The sequence below is a fragment of the Rousettus aegyptiacus genome, unplaced genomic scaffold (assembly GCF_014176215.1).
Source record: "Rousettus aegyptiacus isolate mRouAeg1 unplaced genomic scaffold, mRouAeg1.p scaffold_m13_p_8, whole genome shotgun sequence".
Lineage (NCBI taxonomy): Eukaryota > Metazoa > Chordata > Mammalia > Chiroptera > Pteropodidae > Rousettus > Rousettus aegyptiacus.
In genome coordinates, this window is record NW_023416311.1 from 106,534,062 (window position 1) to 106,553,943 (window position 19,882).

Here is a 19,882-nt window from a genome sequence, read left to right on the forward strand (position 1 = left end):
TAAATATACATGCTGTTCCTCGCAGTTATGCATTATTCTAGCTAAGTGAGAAGTGGCGGGTCCAGGATTTGGTGGCTGGATGAGCTTTTCAGTTCTGACTCAAAGAAGATGCTCTTGAACTCAGCTATTTTTATAGTTTCTGTCAATGCCCTTTATGTTTACACAGCTATGTGTGGTACCCAATGCCTTTCCTCCTCCTTCGTTCTTTTTAGGCTGAATTGCTTTGTTCACCAGGAGGGAAAATTCCATTTTGTTTTTGTACCTTCTCCGTTTTCAATGTATGTATGTACGTATGTATTATGTGTGTGTGTTTGTATGTATGCCCATGCTTTGTGTTAAATAGCTGCCTATAGTCTGTAGGAATAATTTCAGTTTTTCTGCTGCATAGTTTTTATATAAGTAGAACATTGTTAAGTGTGTGGTTACTGCTGATGTGTCTTCGAAGATAGATTTCGTTGGTCATTTGGCATAAGATAGGGCTGCTTCTGCAAGCATTGTACGGTGTTAAGAAGGGCAGTCCAGGCGGGTGAGTTATCCCTGTATATGCACGTGGTACCCAGCACTTTTGAGTACCCCATTGCAGTGATTCTCCCGGCACGTGGAGAAGTCCGCCTCCATCATATCAAGCAGCTAAGCTGCCTGTGCGTATTAAGCTTAAAAATATAGATGCGGTGTGAGATTTCAGGTGTTGGCGGTGTGCAGATGTGTGATGTTATAGAGAATATCGTTATGTCAGAAGAAATTGCGAAGCTGTTTGTGGATCACCAGGAGGAGAGAGAACGTTTTGAAAGCAGGTCTTCAGACTTCTCCGTAGCACTGAGTGGACAATCGAGCACCATGCCGAGCGGCATAAGTACTTCCTAAATCCAAGCGTAGGAACTTGCCTTGTTCTCTCAGTCGCAGAAGTTCGGGAAGTCACGTCCAGTGGCTTACATGTTGTGATGCTGCATCCTGACTCGGGTTTTACTAAATGAAACCTGATTTCACTAAACGCAAACACTGTGTTCAGTGTTTAGCCAGTTCAGGAAGCCATAACTAAACACCACAGACTGGTGGCGTAAACACTAGACACTTATCTCTCACGGTTCTAGAGGCTGGGAAGGCCAAGACGAAGGTGCCCGCTGACTTGGTTCCTGCTGAGGGCTCTCCTCCTGTCTTGTAGATGGCCACCCTCTATCTGTGCCTTCATATGTGGGCATAAGTCGCCTTTCCTTGATACATGCATGCCTCTCTTATAAAACCACCGGTCCTCTTATGAAGGCCTCATCTCCTTACATAATCTAACCCTAATTACCTCCTGAGGACCCAGCTCCAAACACCCTCGCATTTAAAGTTGGGGCATTATATATATTTTATTTATATATGTGTGTATATATATATATATATATATATATATATATATATATATATATATTTGGAGGGGGGCGGGGGAGGGGGTTGAAAACATTCCATCCATAACAGACACCACAGGAAAAAACCAGCAAGGTCCCAGTGCCAAAGTGGCAGGTTTGGGGTCTTTGATATTAATTAGTTGCTAAATGAATAGAAATTACTGATCAATAATGTGCATCATTCTTTAAAGTATTTTAAAGTATCATTCAGTTTGCTTTTTAAACCATTCAGTTCACTTTAAAAGTTTCGCTTCGATTGATAAAATATGGACTGTGGCAGATCCACAGAACAACGTGCTGGACAGAAGGAGCATCTAGATGCCCGTTTCTATATTTCCCGGCGCATGTTATCCCGAAGTTCTTTTCTGCGAGTATTTTTTTTCAGAATTCCATAGATACTCTCATCTTGGTTGAACCTCCCACTTCTTGTCCCCTTCAGTCTTAAAATGCGGGTGCAGGCCACCGTCACCTCCTCAGGGTGTCTGCGGCAGGCTGCCGGCTGGCCACCCTGCCTTTTCTCTGCTTCCGACAGCTCATCCCCACGGCGGGCAGAGAGCTCCCTTTCCATCCACTGACATCTTGCCATTGCTCATCACCCTGACGGTGACAAAGAGAAAAAGGTCCAAGCCCTTCCTGTCTTATCTCGCCTGCCCCTTCGCTCCCTCTGGTTGTATTAGGCTGCAGTCCCTTGGGCCACCTTCTTTGACTCGCGATCGCCTTGCTAAAGCAGTAGACCTCTTTCAGTGTCTTGCCTCACAATTATCCTGGTTTATCTTCACCACAAAACGTCCGAGAACTGGAAACCATCCCATTTACTTATTGGTTCGCAAGTTCGTTTTCATGTCTGCCCTTATTAGAATGCAACCTCCTTGAAGGTTGGTCATTAAAACGACTTGAAAATCTATACCGACGTAGCATAAATAGGAACTCATGAGCATTAATGCACAGCTGGCTTCTAAGTGGATGTGTAGGGAGGATAAATTTTTAATATAGAATAATTATTGATTCATATCGCAGCATAGGTTGAAATGGGAACATAGAAGACAGATAATCTGTCACTGAATGACCGAATGTCAGATCGATACGATCATTAGTTAATAAGCTGCTTCTTTTCCATGTGCAGATCTAATATAGTGCTTTCACCTATCAAACCAGTTGTCATGTGATTTCCTGGCATCCTCGAGTATAGCAAGTTATTTATCAGAGGCAGATTATCTCGGAGTAAATGGAGTACAAATATCCCAGGAATTTTGCTGTAGGAGGATATTAAGCTTACTTTTAGAACAAAATAATAGAGCTGTACAAAGTTTATGTTTTCAAAGAACAATAATTGTCGTCTCAAAGAAAAGTAGTGGGCTCTGAAAAACAGGAAAATATTGAGTACTTTCTGGATATTTTTTTTTTTTATCAAGGCATTTAAAAGAAGGTATTGATAAGTATAGGGAAAACTGGGAAAAATGTCATATATAATCATTAGAAGTGGATTTATTTTCTCCAGATGAATTTACATTGCATTTCCCACCATGTTGAAGTTGAAGATACCATCTATGATTTGGAATTTTGCCAGATGAAAGAAAAGTTAATTATTTGAAATTACTACAGAATTAGCCAGCGTCACTCTTGCCCTGAGGCATTGAATGAAGTATGTTGGAAATTTTTTTATTTGTTTTATAAAGAACAAAGGTTAATGTGTCAGGGATATGGATTTTTTAAATTGCTGCATAACAAAATATCAGAAGCCAATTTTTATGACTTTAGGATTGGTATTTTAGTAATTGCACACTTATGTTTATTTCCTTCTGGTAAAGTATTACTATTAACAGGACAAGAAATATTTGCTTTTATAAACTTTCATATCTCATATTTGGACTTCGCTATCACAAAAATTCCCTTTTTATTTCAATTAGTGATGCCTTTAGTCAGATTATGTCTTTGAAATATAAAGCCTCCACATAGAAAGTTCTCGAAGTTATTACACCAGCATCATTAGATTGGGCAGTTTCCTCTTACCTAATAAGAGTATTTTAAGGTGGTTGCCTTTGATGTTTAAAATGTTGCTGCCTACTCAAGCAAAGATTTGGATTAAATCGATTCTCTCTTGGAGCACCATATTTGCTCCGTATTTCTGCATCTTTAACTTCGAATCTGTTTGTAAATCATGTCTTAAAATCACTGACACAGTTTAGTCTTGGGGAGCAGATTGAGGGTTTTTAACAGAAAGTGTGTCATTGATGCCCCTGCCTGGATGCTGGTCGCCTCACGAGCTTGATGGCAGGTGGCATTCTGGCTCCTTCTCACAATATTCATCTGGGCTCTTGACATTCAGCGTGATTTGTGATCATTTCAGCTTTTGGCTTCGAGTCATTCACAAAGTAGGAAATGGGCCTCTCACCTGATCGTTTACAAGGTAGCTCGTGCCTTGAGAAGGCTTCTGTTTACGAGTCTTTCTGGGAAATTGGAAAATACAGATTGAGGCCTCCATCACTGTGTTGTCGAGAGTATTAGGGTCGTGTGCACTTGCTAACAGTAACCGCCTTTGACCTACAAAGTGGCAATTTAAACCTAATCATTAACCTCATTAATCGAGGAGCTAATTAATTACTGCAAAATAACATTTATATAGTTCCCCTTGAAATTCACCGCTTAATGGGTTAATAACAAATGAGAGAGTCAAATTTTCTTGTGTTTTCAAGTCGCAAGGGAGATGCGCCAGCTTGGGTCGTGGGGAAAATTATTGGTTGGATTAAGGTTGGCAAGGCTGGGAAGAATGAACTTAAGCGCCTGAGAAACTTAGAGAGCTGTGAGCAGGTGTGTTGGCCCTGGGGCGTGGGATGCAGGCTGTCACTCTGCCATAGGTAGCTACTCTTCTTCATCAGTGATTCTGTTTTACCTGCCTTTTAAAAATTTTTTTAAATTTATTATTTCTTTATTTAAATTATTTACTTATTTATTAAGTTAGAATGTAATTAAAAGACAAATGAATGTAATGATCTAATATTTTCATGAGACTCTTTTCTAAGCTTCATCTGATTTTTTTTTTGTCTTTGTACTTTAAAGTGTCATATGATCATTCTAAATGTTATTAGAACCCATATTAAAACGTCATTCATTGATATGATTGAAGATCCTGAGTCTTGTCCATGTGTTTACTTCAGACTAGATTTGTTGGCAAAACTAAATTGGGGGCGTTAAAATATGTTTCTAAGAATATTAGTAAGCAGTTCATAAAAATGGTCTATTAAAAAATCTGTACGTTTGATACGATGTTTCGAAAACGGCGGTTGACTTTTGTGGCTTCCTCCCCAAAACCGATGGATGCCCCAGTCAGTCACGAGAAAAACATGAGGCAAATCCTAAATGACGAACACTGTGCAACATATCTGATCAGTTGTCTTCATAACATTCCAGGTCATGGAAAACAACAAAAGTCTGAGAAATTGTCAGAGCTAAGAGGACCTCGAGAGACATGAGATCTAAATGTGGTTTTGCAACCTGGATAGGATCCTGGGATAGGAAAAGGATTTTAGGGGAAAATTAAGTAAATCTGAATAAAGTACAGACTTTACTTAATACTAGCATATCCATACTGGGTCAATAATTGTAACAAATGTATCGTACTAATGTAAGGTGTTTGTAATGGGGGAAATCAGGTGTGGGGTATATTCTCTGTACCATCATTGTAATTTTTCTGTAAACCTAAAACTATTATGAAAGATAAAGGTTATTTAGTTTTCAAATCTACTTTTTAACACTAGCAGTTTTTAAAACACCTTCTAAAGTTTTAAATATCTCAGTAAAGGACATTTTTGTTTGATTTTTTAATAGGCTTGGCCTGTGTCCTAATATTTTAGAATTGAGATTCAAATTGATTTCTTAATTCACAAATAGTAGATAAGCATAAACTTTGTTTTATCATCCATATTGTGGATTTATGGTTGAGGTAAGGGAAGGGAGAATAAACTCTTAAAGTTACGAGAAAAGCAATAAACTCATTTTTTTATTTGATGATGATTACATTTATAAGATATGGATAACTCAAAATGTGTAAAGTTTCTCCATATATTTTGTTCTGTTTGTGGCTTCTGTGGAAGTAAGGGCATTGTCATCTGTTTTGAAAACATTTAAAAAATAAGTGGGAATCTTTACTTCTATTTATAAAACCCCCAAAAAATGTAATTAGTTTTTATTTGATGAATCATCTTACTGATAACTTTTAATGCCTCACTACCAGCCAAAGTACACAACCCGTGCAATCCTCAGGATATATCCACGGTTGCTAAATTTAGCAAGTGAAAATACAGGATCCCTAGTTGAATTGGAATTGCAGGTAAAAACAATAGTTTTGTTTATTTTTTTATTTTGCATAAGTCTATCCCAGATTTTGCACGGGCTATACTTACACTCAAAAAATTATATGTTTTTTTCTGTAATTCACATTCAACTGGATCCACCCAGGCAGAGTCTCTTGGCACTATAAGACCCACGTTTTTCTTGCTTTAATAATAATTACAACCCTTTATGGTATGTCACAGGCTGTCACAGCTTCTTTGTGGTAGAAGGCCTTCTCGGTTTATTGATTCTTCAATGCCACAGTCTTACACACCACTTTCTTGTACTAAGCCTTCTAGTCTTAACCTCAGCCCAAAGCGAACTCTTACAGAAATTTTGTTTTTCATTCACTGTGGAGTATTTCGTATATTGCCTTTTACATTAGTCATCTGTTAACTTGTCAGACTGCCACCTTAAAGAGGGAATCTCTCAAATTTCTTTGGGTATCTCATACAAATGAGCATAATGTCTTAATCGCAGTATTTTATGATTGAACAAGGCGGTTGCGTATCCATTCACAGAAGCTGGGTTATGCTGCTTTACCAAGCAGCCCCCCCCCCCATTTCGTTAGCTAAATTGGGGCATCTTTGGCATGGGTCATTGAAACCTAGGAGTAGAGATTTGGATAATCCTAGTCACTCTGGGGCCCAGGCTAATGGCTCTTACATCTTAACACATTCTTGGTGATCATCGAGGTAGGGAAAGAGACGTGGACAATTGAGTCATCTGTCACTCATTCCTGTCCCAGAAGGGGGAGTGAATTACGTGGCCACACTCAACTTTAAAGAGAGAGGAGGGAAGCCCAGCAGAACGGGCGTGGGGCTGAGCTGCCCTGAACGCAGCAGAGGAAAAAACTCCGTGGAGCCTTTGAATTAGAGTCGGGACAGCTTACAAATACCCTTTACCTTTAGGAGTTCCTCAGCCTACCGTTTTTATTAGTGAAACAAAACTTGCTTCAGATTTCTTGTACATAAAATAAAAATTGAGGATTTCATATAAATGTCAGAAGAAACGAATATCAAAGTCTCATTAATGGCACAGAATAAAGCATGAATCATGGTGAGGAATAAATATTATGATAACATGCTCAAATAAAATGGTCGCACACTTCAAAGCCGTCTTGCTGGTTTTTGATATTTCCATGAAAATTAACTTTACTAGAAATGCTGTTCCCAGATGTTAAGAGAAGACATATCCGGTTCTTCCCGTGTATACGCACATGCAGACGCATGCACATGCACCATTGCCTAAATACACTTGCGACGCCGATTGTTATATTCCGTTTTGGTAGAAGGAGGGCGTTGTGTCCAGAGACTCGTGCCAATTTCAGACATCTCTCTTTCGCCTCTGCCCACCACCCCGCGCCTCGTCATTTCTTTGGCCTTCCTGTCCTGCTCGCTGCCGTGTCAGTCCCTAGGACCTCGAGAGCCGGTGGCGTAGCGGTCAGGTTGCTCTGCTCCACTTGGCATCCGCCTCCTTGTCCCCCTCCACGCAGGCACCGTCTCCATGGAAACCGCAGGCTGCTCTGCAGGCAGCTAGCTCTGCTGCGCCGGGGCGGCTGGAGCTGGCAGAGGCAATCAAAGAGCGAGGAGGCCTTGAAGGGCCCTGGAAAAAGCTTCCAGTGTAATTGCCCAGACAGAAACGAAAAAAATGTTATTAATTTGAGCCGTCCAGGCCCGCAGTCAAATGCCCCGGAGGCCGCAGCTCTCCCCGTGACTTGCAGGTGTGGTTCTCGGGCACCCAAGCGCTGCCTGCACCCTTGGGCCGCTGTTCTCTCTTGGGGTCTGAGGGGATTTGGGGGAGGGCAGCATGGAGGCCGGGCAGGAGAGAGTCTCAGTGCTGGGTGGCTGCTGACGTGCGGGAAACTGCCATGGCTCTTATGAAATAATAATCTGAAGACACCGCATTTGTGGTCAACGAATCTCAGCTACAAACTTCAGCTGAGGGTGCTGGAAATAACTTCCAGTCACTTTCGCAGGGGCCCGAGCTTTAGAGTTCTCTGATGTCACCGTGAGCAGCCTGAGATACGGGTGGCAGAACCCTGCCAGACCCTTGCCACTCCTGTGTTGTCTAAGCATCCGTCCACCCTGAAGGTGGCAATAAACAGAAGTACAAATGCTGTTTGCTTCTTGGGCTCCTCTGAACCCTTGGACTTGGACCTGACCTCTCTGGGGAGCTCATCCCAGAGACTAAGTGAGGGAATTTTTACAAGAAATAACACACATTGGTGAGGAGAGAGAGCAAAGAAGACAGAGAAGTCTTTCAGAAACAGAACTGAGGAAAAAGCGCAATATCTATAATAGAGTCTTTTGTTTAATTCTGTCACACCACGTGTGTTAATATACGGTGATGTCATTTTTCACGTATAAAACGAAAAACGATTCAGAAAAGATATAATCACATTTTTTTGAGTATGTCTCTGATTGCTTCCAATATTTCTGTTCCTTTGTGTACCTGTGCATGAGTGTGTGTGTGTGTGTGTGTTTGTGTGTGTGACATCGTTAAGCTGTTCTGTAAAGCACTTTTAAAGGAAAAAGGCTTGAATAGAAGATAATTGTCTCCTGTATTTCTTATGTACAAGATTTATTTATTTGATTCTGCCATATGGAAAGTCCCAAAATTTTGCATGTCGCTCTTTGGTGCTTACACATTTTCAGTTCTTAGGTGGATTTATGTATAGTTTTAAACAGTTTGATGTTTATAATTTGAAATGGTCTTTTTTCATTTATACTATAGCAGTTCTTCCCAAGTGAAATGAAGCATTTGTCCCTCACATTTCGATTCTCGTATTAAAGATCAGCGATACTCCTGAACGGAATATGATGATGATTATGGTGATGATGATAATTATGTTTGTTGAAATTTGGAAAAAAATTTTTTCAGACTTTTTATTTTCCAGCTGTGGATTGGGCAGTGATAGGAAATAAAAACGTCTCAACAATAGATACTTTAAACATTTGGGATTATTTCCAAGCATACTCAATTATTGGTAATACTGATAGTAAAATTTACTTTCTTATTTTTTGAAAATGCTCCTTTTGCAAATTAAATATGGCTAATTGCTTATATGCCTGATTTATAATGATAATTCAAAATTACTTTCAAAAGTTAACTTCGAGACATCATAATGAGTTTTAGACAAGGTTTATAACTGAATGCCAATTAAAACAGCAAATGGCAAAACTCAAAGAATGTAGCTAGTGTAGTATATAGAGACCAATATTTAGCATTTAATGCATGTAATGGAAAAGAAGAAAAATAGATAATTAATGAGCTAAGTATTCATCTCAAGAAATTAGGGGGAAAAGAGGTTTTGAAACGAAATGAAAGGAAGCAGATAAAAGCCAGCTATTTTAAATACGCATGGTCCAGTCATTCCAGAGAATCCAAGTATGATTTAGTAAGAGAAATTTTTTTTTTTTTTTCAGTCACAGACAGCTTAGCATTTGCCACAGAGGGAGTTTGATGTAGGGGATTGGTTACAGAGTGGAGAGAAAAGCCGAGAAGTCAAACAGGAGGGCAGAGAAGTAACTCTGGGACAACCAAGAATTATGTGACCCCCCCAAAATGTCAATAGTGCTGAGGTCGAGAAGTAATATCCTGAAGAGAATAAGAGGAGGGCAGTGTCGTCAGGACCCTAGGCCTGGATCTTCCAGAAGGAGAGGCCAGTCCAGCAGGATGCGGAGCTGTGGAGGGGATGCAGCATCTGTCAGCGAGGCCGTGGGAGATGAGAGGAAGGGACAGGAATACTTCGCCATCTCCTCATGTCCAGCCTCCTGCCAGGGCCCTCCAGTTACTAAATTTAACTGGAAGCCCGCTGTTATGGATGCACAGAAAACCGCCTGCAAAGCAGGCCATAGTACAGGACAGAGCTGTGAAGGTAGAGGGTTGGATCTAGGACACAGGTAAGGGACCAGCGAACAGTTACTGTAATATCACCGTAGTTACAGATGGAGGAGAGAAACCAGTGGTCATTTCAGTCAGTGTTTTAAAATTTCAATAAATGTCAGCATTAGGTCAATAAGTACTAATTCTTAGTAGACCAGGAATTAAAGAGAGTATTCTTAGCCTAAGTAATGCCGAATGTCTAGGTTTATAGTGCCATTTTAATCATGAAAAAAGGATATGTGTTCTCACCACTTTCTGACTTCAGCCATCACAATAAGACAAGAAAAGCTAGAAGAAGGAAAGAATTTGAAAAGAAGAAAAACATTAGAAAATATTTGTAGATGATATGAATGCTTACATACAAATCCCAAAGGAATTTTAGGATTAACTGTCAAAACTGTAGAAAGTAATCAGCATGTATTCTCGATCAAATAGGAGCATGTTAAATATGGCTTATTTCTTTCATGGTTTATTTATAATGATAATTCAAATAACTTTGAAAAGTTAACTTTGAGGTATTATAATACACTTTACAAAATGATTGTAATCCAGTGCCAATTAGAGTGAAGCGTAAATCAAAACAATGTTAGCTTTGAATACTTGTTTCAGTCTGTAGCATTATTACTCATGAATACGTGGTATGTTTTTAAGATAATCTTTTATCCACAGTGTAAACCGTTTCTCTTAGCTTCACTTTCTGTGTTATCTATTTTGTTTAAATATTTATGTGCTTTTAAATTACATGTGTATGTCTGTATGTACAAACACATGTACATGCAGAGTCCGTTTGTTGAAGGAATGTGATATATTGATTTTAGTTCTGGTTAAATGTTAAACTTGTGGACTTTCAGATGGGAGCTCTTCTTTGTTAAATGGATTCGTGACCTAAGTCACTTCGTTGAAAGATTATATATACAATCTCCAATGTGTGTGTGTGTGTGTGTGTGTGCATATGTATATATACACAAGTATATAAATAACATTGTGCATTCTTTCAAGGGAACAGAACTGATATTTCAGCTCTGCCACAAGCAATTAAGGGGGTGCTGGATATTTAATTCTATCCAATCGTTCTTTGGTTCAGAATGGAGAGGTGACTTACATACATTATGTTTTATTTTTATTTTAACTTTATAATAAAGTAGCAGACTCATAGACGGTCAATAAAATCTTCTTGTGACCCAATTCACTTTGAAAGATAAAAATATAAGTGTTAGTGAGAAGAAACCTCAGCCCTCCTGGGAAGAGACTGTCGTTTGCCTTCTGCTGGCTGGCTTGTTTGGTTTGTAGAAGAAGGTCATGGTTTAGAGTAACTGTTTCCATTTTAAAGTGTCAATTCAGGTCATTTCAGGTAGTATCACGATATCAATTAACTTTTACATACTTGTGTGTGGATGTGCTCTGCTTTACACAGTGTAAACATCTCGGAACTACCTTTTGTTTTTTTTTTGTTTTGTTTTTGGATATGAGTTTTGGGTAGATACGCAAGAGACTATTGAACAACTATTTAGAATGAATAGGTTTTCCGCAGGAGATATCCAGACATTATCAAAGCAAATCATGCTTCCTTACCTACCATTTCTCCTTCACTATAATAGAATATGAAATTTGCCAATGAAAACTCTTACTTCTGCAGTTGTCTCTTATTATTATCTGGTCTCAGGTCTCAGAAGTTTTGAAGACTTGTTTCATTTTAAATTGCTAAGATGTTAACATCACAAGAAGGAACCAAGTAGTGTATGGAGGTAGGTCACTCAGACAGAAATCGAGCCTCTAGGGGGTGCCAGAAAGTCTGGCTTTGATTCTTTGGTATAGTTTATGAGAACTTGGTCAACTGTCAGTTCAGTTTTGATAGAGTTTACTATCCTTTTTTTTTTTTTTTTAATTCAGGTTGTTATAAATGTGATAGCTCTGAAATAAATTAAATGGTAAACAGAAAGGAGATCCATGAAATATGGCTGCACTGAATGTATTTTGTTGATTTGCTTCAAAGTAATACAGAGAATGAGCTATTTCAGTATTTTGAATGTATATGTCACCAGTTCTAAAAGCAACACAACAATCAAATGACTTAGTCTAGTTCAGTTATTTTATAGCATCACATCCACTCTACCCAAGGGTTTGAGAATAAAGACTATTATTATTAGCCATAAGCTTGAGAAATATTACTTTGACATTGATAAGTTTAATTATTTCAAATTACTGCGGATTTGCCTCTGCTTATATATTACATGCAATATTAACCTTTTTGATACAAAGTGAATAACAGTTTTACATGAAAATATTTCCTCACCTCAAGTCTTCAAAGAATTTTTTTTTTTCTGTTTTGGCAGGAAGACTTCATATGAGATACTGAGTATTCGGGTACTGGTGACGCAACATTTCCGTTTTAATTTTGACCTCAGATGGCATAGGAACTTGGACATCACACTTGCATTTTCCGGGCCTCAGGTTCCTTCTCTACAATGGTGGGGTTGACCGCTTTTAGATTAAGTGCTATTTACAGTCCTTATTTTACCAATACAGACTTAGTGTTTTTCCTGTGCCAGCCATTAGTGGGAGGCCTTTCGTAACTAACTCCTTGGATCCCCCTAACAACCTATGAGGTAGGTACTATGTTAGTCCTTTTATATGTGACGGGACTGAGACAGAGAGAGGTTAAGGCACGTGTCTGCTTCCTTGCGATGTCTCCCGCAGACCAAGCCACATGAACACGAAAGATGGTGTCTTAGTTTGCGTTGCTGTAGCAAATTACCATACACTGGGTGGCTTAAGCAACAAAAGTCTCAGGTCAAGGGGCCAGCAGGTCTAGTGTCTGGTGAGAGCCAGTTTTCAGGTTCATGGGCTGCTGGCTTCTTGCTGTGACCTCTCATGACAGAAGAGGCAAAGGAGCTCCACCCTCAAGACCTAATCCCTTCCCAGAGGTCCCATCTGCAGACGCCATCACCTTGGCTGTTAGGATTTCAACGTATGCATTTGGTAGAGGGTAGGGGATCACGAACATTCAGTCACTTAGATGGGGAAGTCTCATCCCTGAGCCTTTACCAAAGGTTAGTTTTCCATAAGTTAATGTGACAAACTTACGTCTTGATCAGTCCGTAGTAAATTTGATCTCTGCACCTGACTTGGAGTTTGAGGACGTTTCCCTCTCGGCACTGACTGTCATTTTCTTGCCACTTCCTGCCCCAGCATGTCCTGGGGCCAGTTCCCCATGACTGGGTGGAGGCAGCAGAGGAGCAGGTAGCAGCCTGGGAAGATCATTCTCTGCTCCTCAGAAAGATGTGGAGACGACAGGTTTCTTTGCTCTGCCTTGTAAAAGTCAGCCTAGTACTTGATGCATTTTTAGCACTTTCTTTTTCAGGAAATTGAGCTAAGGGAACTTTTTGTTTATTGCCAAGTTTATTTAAGTCAAGGGACTTTGCGATTGTATGTTCTTGGTTAGCAGATCTGGGTCTCCACTGTTTCTTCCCGCGCAGCTAGGTCATGAATGTCTCTGTTGTCCCATTTTAATGGCTGAGCAGGATCAGCGTTCACGTGGATCAGGGTTTCCCTACCTTAGCGCTATTAGCATTGTGAGCTGGGTAACTCATGGTTGTGGGGACCCGATCCTTTGGCCCTCTCTGTCATGACCCATCAAGGTCTTTCCAGCATTCTTGAAGAGCAGACGTGTTGAGATTTTCATCCTCATCCAGGTTAGCTGCTATGTCAAGAAATTAAACCCATTTCCTCCTTTCTTAACCATTTCCTCATGTTGTCCCTGATACCTCAGTGCCCTGATTCAGGAACTAGAAAAGCTTGTATTTGGTCCAGATTGCTTTGTCTCTGCATACCTTGGTACACCTCTTGGGGAATACTTTAAATAAATAAGTACTTTCTTATTGGAGCAAAAAAAAATATTTATATATGTATATAAACATGAAATCTACCTTTTGGACCATTTTTAAGTATTTGGTTAAGTGGTATTGCATTCACAGTGTTGTGGAACTATCCGCTCCATCTCCAGAGCTTGCCCATCGTTCCAGATGGAAGCTCTGTATACCCATTCCCTTTCCCTCTCAGCCCCGGGCAGCTGTCATTCAGCTTTCTGTAAGAATTTGTCTATTTTGGGTATCTCATGTAAACGGAATTGTACAAAGTTTGTTCTTTTACGTGTGCCAAAGTTCGTCTCATGTTACGCCGCCGCCCTGGTTCGTACGTGTTGTGGCACGTATGGGAGTCACGCCCCTTTTTGTGGCCGCATAGTATTCCATCGTACAGGTAGACACACCACGTTTTGTTTATACAGTCATCTGTTAAGGGGTACGTGGCCGTCTCCACCTCTGGCCGTTGTGAAGAATGCTGCTCGTACAAGCGTGTCTTCGAGTCTCCAGCTTCAGCCTTCGGGGTATAGACCTAGGGAGGAGCGGAGTTGCTGGGCACGTGGCAGTTCTGGGTAGACTTTTGGAGGAGCCGCTGTAGTGTTTCCCATCGCGTGTTCCTACGGCGATGCACGGGAGGTAATAATAAAACATTCTCACCGACGCGTACTTTCCATGTTTCAGTTATCGCCATGCTAGTGGGTACGGAGGGGTTTTCTTTCATTTCTCTAATGCAGATGCCGTTGAGCGCCCTTTCCATGTGTTTATTTGCTATTTGTGGATCTTCCTTCCTGGCGGGTCCATTCAAGTCCTTTGCCCATGTTTGTGGTTGTTGTTGTCGCGTCGGATGCTCTTAAAGGACAGATGAAATTCCACGATCATCTAAATCTGACGATCTGGTCGTTTACTATCAAAGTTTGATTCACTTAGCACGTGCGGGTTTTAGCCCTCATTCGAAGGTGACATGCTCCCTCTGGTACTCTCCCGTCGTCCGTGGCCCGCGTGAGGCTGACGTGAAGTGGGAATTCACGCTAGAGTTGTGTCAGACTGGAACACAGGGAAGCCAACAAGCAGTCCGGTCCAGGCCTTCGTGGTGGCCCGTGTGATCAGCAGGCAGCGCTGGGGGGAGGGTGGCTGTGAGGCCAGGGACACCTGCGGCACACACCTCACATCCTCCTGCGACTGGCCTGCTGCTGGCATCCAGCCTGGCTTCGGTCGTCGGAGGAGTTATCCCTGGATCTGCCCTCTCTCCCCCAGGCCCAGTTCTGGGTAACAGTGGACAGACAGTGTGGCAAGCACTGACGTGAACCATAGGGTTCACTTTCTATTTTATGGTGACAGCTCAACTGAGATCATTTCTTATAAATGTGCATGTGTCAGAGTTTTACACGATAACAAAACAAAACAATAAAGCCACCCAGGAATCCTCTGAGAATGGAGGCAGCCCTGTACAATTGATGAGAAACCTGAAGATAGGAATGGTGAAGTGACTTGCCCAAGGTCATGCGCAATCATAAATATCAGAGCCAGTCTCCATTCTGGGACTCTGCTCTCGCTGCTTCAGCTCCTGGATAGTTGCTTTTTCTCGGATGATTAAAGATGGCACGGAAGCCCTGTATATGTCCCCAACTCCATGACAGTTAGGAAAGGACCCTCAGGTGAGTAGGTTCCGGAAATAAGGAGAAACTGTAGGCGTCTAGCAGTGCTTGGATTCTGCTTCTGTTCTTAATATATTCTTATAATTCGTAAATAGATTATTTTCTTTAGTTACCCTGTAACTTTGCATTTTTTAAATAGAGATGCCGATTGCTCCGATCTGTGAAAGTTCTTGGCTTAGGACTACAGCTTTGCCGTTGGTTTGCCGAGTGATTCAGTCTCACTGTTAGAGACCTGCACAGGCCTTAGAGAGCATAGATGTTATCATTGAATGAATGAATAAATAAAGAATCTCCCGGTTTGTCACTAAGGAAAAAAGTTACCGTCAGCTCTAATGCACAGTTAATTCGAAAAGTGAGGACTGTTTCTCTCTCAAATAGCAACCTCCAAGTTTTCTGCCAGAGCATCCTGTTAATGGGACAGACCTGCCATCTTATCTTCATGGAGCGGAGAGAGAACATCTTAAAACAACTCGCTACGGTTCTGACTGGCTGATTATAATCATCGGAGATGTTCTTCTTCGTCTGGAATGTTTCTGGTGATTTCGTATTTTCTTCCCACAAATAAAAACAAAAACAGCAATTATTTCTTGCCTCAAATAATTACTGGACTTTTTTTTTTTCCCCCTGAAATCAGTCCAAAGTCTGAGCAAAGGACAATTTTCCTGGCTAGAATTAACATAATATAAATTTAGCACTGCAGCGTCTCGCAAGTTCATGCTTCTGTGGAACAGCTCAACTGGTTGGAACTGGCTTCACCGTGGATTTTGCTTCCGCCAGCCAGGTGGATGGTCTAGGCAAGGTCATTCTGCCTTGGAGTTCCACAGGCGTTACAACACAAACTCAAATCGAATCATCTGGTATTATCACATACAGACTTGTGATAGTCAGAGGAGGCTGGGTAGAGAAAATCTAATGCCATGTCTTGCATTTGTCACGATGATAGATGTGCTTGCAGATATCCAGAACAATTGTTACAGCTTACCTGCTGCTCCTGATAAGGCGTCGGGGAGGCAGTGACTTGGAGTGAGTTCATGATGACTGGAATCACGCACGTATCGATCAGGACCACGCGGAATAGCACGCGGTTATTGATCACTCTCAGGATTCTAAGAGACCTAATGGCACGTGATTTTGCATGAGCAGTAGTGTAGCTTGTTATCAGGCCAACACAGGAGGGATGATTCTATTATGGCCAAAGCTTTTTTTATTTTGTTCACAGGGAAAATGCAGTATGATATCCATGGTAAACATTTATTTAATACTTACAATGTGCCAGGCACGCTGTTACACACTTTATATATCCACAGCCTCTTTAAATTCTCCCAGTGGGTCTCCGAGATGGATTTCTTTTTAATTTTCCTGTGTCGTAGATGTCAGCGAGGGCTTTCTGATTTTCATAGATGGTTAACCTTGGGCCATACTCCCATTTATATGACCATTGAGCTACGGGCATCTCCCACTGCATAGTTCCTTATAGTTCACTTGCTCAGGCTTCCCTGTAGCCAGGCCCTGTGCCCTCATATGCTGTATCAATCAGTTACAGATATCTGTAGTAGCTTTTTTATTGCTTCTGTAATAAATTACCATCACTTGAGTGGCTTATAGCAACGCGAATCTCTTCTCTCACAAGTCCAATGTGGGTCTCACTTGGCTCAAATCAAGGTGTCACCAGGGCCGACTTCCTCCCTGGAGGCTCCAGGGGAAGAATCTGTTTCTTGCCTCTTCCGGCTTCTGGAGGCTGCCCACAGTCTTTGGCTCCTGGCGACTTCCTCCGTCTTCAAGCCAGCGACGACTGGTCAAACCTTCTCACAGCACACCCCCTCGACCTCCTCTTCTGCCTCCTTCGTTTGCTTTTCAGGACCCTCATGAGTTTGTTGGGCGAATCCAGGGTTATCAGCCTATTCCAGGGCAGCCGGTTAGCAGCTTTAATTCTGTCTACAATCTTTACTCCCTTCTGTATGCAACATAAAAGAATCCACAGGTCCCCAGAATTAGGCTGTAGACATCTCTGAAGGGTGTTGTTCTGTCTTCCACAGCGATTCAACTCGGAAGTGGACATCTAACACCTTTGCCGGTCTCTATTAAGAAGCTATTAATGACATCAGGAGTTTATTCACTTCATGGAAGGCGACAGAAGTTGGTGATTATACCACCTCTTGGCCCCTTTCTCTCTTGTCCCTTTCCCTCTGGAGTTATTGCTAAATTCCCCTCCTTTCTCAAATCAGATAGGTCTTTCCATCTCAGGCCCCTCGAAATCTTTCTCTCAATAACAGATGGGCTACAAAACAAAAACAAATCAAAACAAAACAAAAACAAAGGAACCTCAGAACCTTAAAGCATCTGTCCTGAGAGGACCCTACGTGAATATGCTTGTCTCCGTCTCATATTAGCCCGTTTTACAGCTTAGCATCTGGGGCGAGACCAGTGATTCACCATAGACCAGTGGTTTTCATCTGAGGGTGGCTTTGCCTCCAGGGGCACGTGGCGCTGACTGGGGACAGTTTGCTCGTTGCAGCTAGGGGAAGGGGTGTGCTACCAGCATCCAGGTCATAGTGTCAGTGGACAGGAGAGCCCCGTGACCAAGAGTTATGTGAGCGGTGACGTCAGTTGTCCCGTGGTCGAGAAGCTCTGCCGAACCCTGTGTGGCCACGTGGTGCACCTAGAGAGGCCAACCTGAGTGCCCGTCCCAGCCCTGCAGACGGCCACGTGGAGGCCGAGACCAGGAAGCCGGGCTGTCATCCCAGGGAAGAAAGGTGGCTCTCTGGATCAACTTTTCAGTGTTCTCGGCTATAAGACTCTCGTGTTAGTTTCTCATGAATCATGCTCAGAGGATTCAAAGATACCCAAAACGCAGCATTTTGCCTCGTTGGCCTGGCTTCTGTTCCTTGGTTTTACAGTGACGATTTCTACGGAATAACTGGGAAAACACTTCGAAGAAGAGCTGCATCATTTGTCTCCCTTTAAAATCAAATGGCGATTTGCTTCCGTGAGCTAAATCTTTTTATTTTGAAGTGGACGTCAGCGAAGGCCCACGCTGGTGGCATCTCTGGGCCAGCTCCCGAACCCCACCTCTCACTGGGGAGAAGCATCTGCCCGTGATCGCTGAAGACAATCCAGTCGTGGTGAACAATAGAGAAGGCTCAGACCATTGAGAGGAATGACAGTTCTGTTTTAGGCCACTGATTAGACCTTAGATAAGTGGATGTTAACCCTCGGTGTACGTCTGCTGATCTCGAATGCTCGCCATCCCTACTTAATAGAAAATTAAGAATTAGAGGGAATTCTAGAATTTGTGTGCATTAAACGAACCCTTCGTCTCAGACACCTGTAAAGGAGCCTATTCCTCACTACGTGTTAGCTTCTGTATAGCATGTTGCCTTAAAAAATGGGATTATAGTATTCTCAAAGTGGTGCTTTGATAGAAGCAGTAGAATATGGATGGTGATTACAGTTTAAAGCTGCTTATGTACTTGCACCACAATGGTATTGACATTCAATTGTTAAGTTGAGCTTCTGGTGCTCAGAGTTTATTATTTTCATAAAAATCAGCACTGAGAAGAAAGAGCTTCTCTCCCCTCCTGCTTTGCCCATGTAACACATCTACAAGCACCTAGTGTCCTAATAATTGAATTTACAGCTGGAAGTTATTAATAATTTCATTGTCCTGATAGCATCCTTCCATGTAATGCTCTTACCAATCAAAAGCAATTCTTTCTAAACCTGGGAAGCTATCATGCATGGGATCCTTTTGCATTATATCTGGCCCCATAATTTGATTTATGCCCAATGATAAAAACCTTTGATACCTACTGCTCTCAAGTTCTGAAAGATAATATTTTTCAAGATAGGTCATTTATGCTAAGAAACAACAATTGCCAATCAACAATTTTATTATTGAATATCTATTTGCGTAACAATGTGTCAGGTACCGACGAGAAAGGTTAAGAGAAAGCTTTTAAATTTTATTACAAAGACATGATATAAACACATGAATATTTTCATAAGTTTAAGGGTTAAATGGACTAGGAGGAAAATAGATGTAATTTGTTGCATTGCTAAAATGGGGAGTGAGGTATAATACAGAGCCTCGAAATCATATCTGAGCTGTATAACTGAGTTTTGAAGTCTTAACTACTCTTTATACTTTATTTTAGCCCTAATTTTTCAATTGAATGGGATACAGAAGATTTTATTTTTATCTTCTGTCTTCAGATGATATTCATTCTATTTCATTTGCATTCCATTTTGATATTTGATTTAATTTCACCCTTGTCTGTATCACCTTATTCATGTTCAAAAATGGATTGACAATAAATATAAATGAGTTTGAGAACGCTCAGGAGGCTAAAAATGGGAGAGTTAGCCATGTATCAAAGGAAATAGATTGAAGTATAACTAAGAAACAGAATGCTAATAATTATGATAAAATGAGGATTCCTTTTCGAGGGAAGGGTGGGGAGTGAGAAAGAAGTTGAAATGGCAGTAGTATGATTTTTTTTTAGTAACTCTTCGAAAAGTCAACTTTTTAGGATTATAAGGTAATATACTAAAACTGTTTTAGTATTAATGCTAAGAAATGCATTTTTTTCAATCTCTTAATGCCATACTTTACAAATGCACTTTTAGTGTAAGTTCTTTGGATAAATGGAATATAAGTTTATTTCAGAATTGTAGTGCCTTTACTATCTGAAAAGGTCATGTTAATGAATACTTAGGTGGATCCGTGATTTGAAAGGAAAGTTCCTCAAAATTTGATGAA

General features: G+C 41.1%; 1 protein-coding gene across 3 annotated transcripts in view; it reads left to right on the forward strand.

The window, feature by feature from the left end:
- The window catches only part of CTNND2 (catenin delta 2), a 751,200-nt gene that overhangs the window by 11,777 nt on the left and 719,541 nt on the right, over window positions 1-19,882 (forward strand). The window lies entirely within an intron of this gene.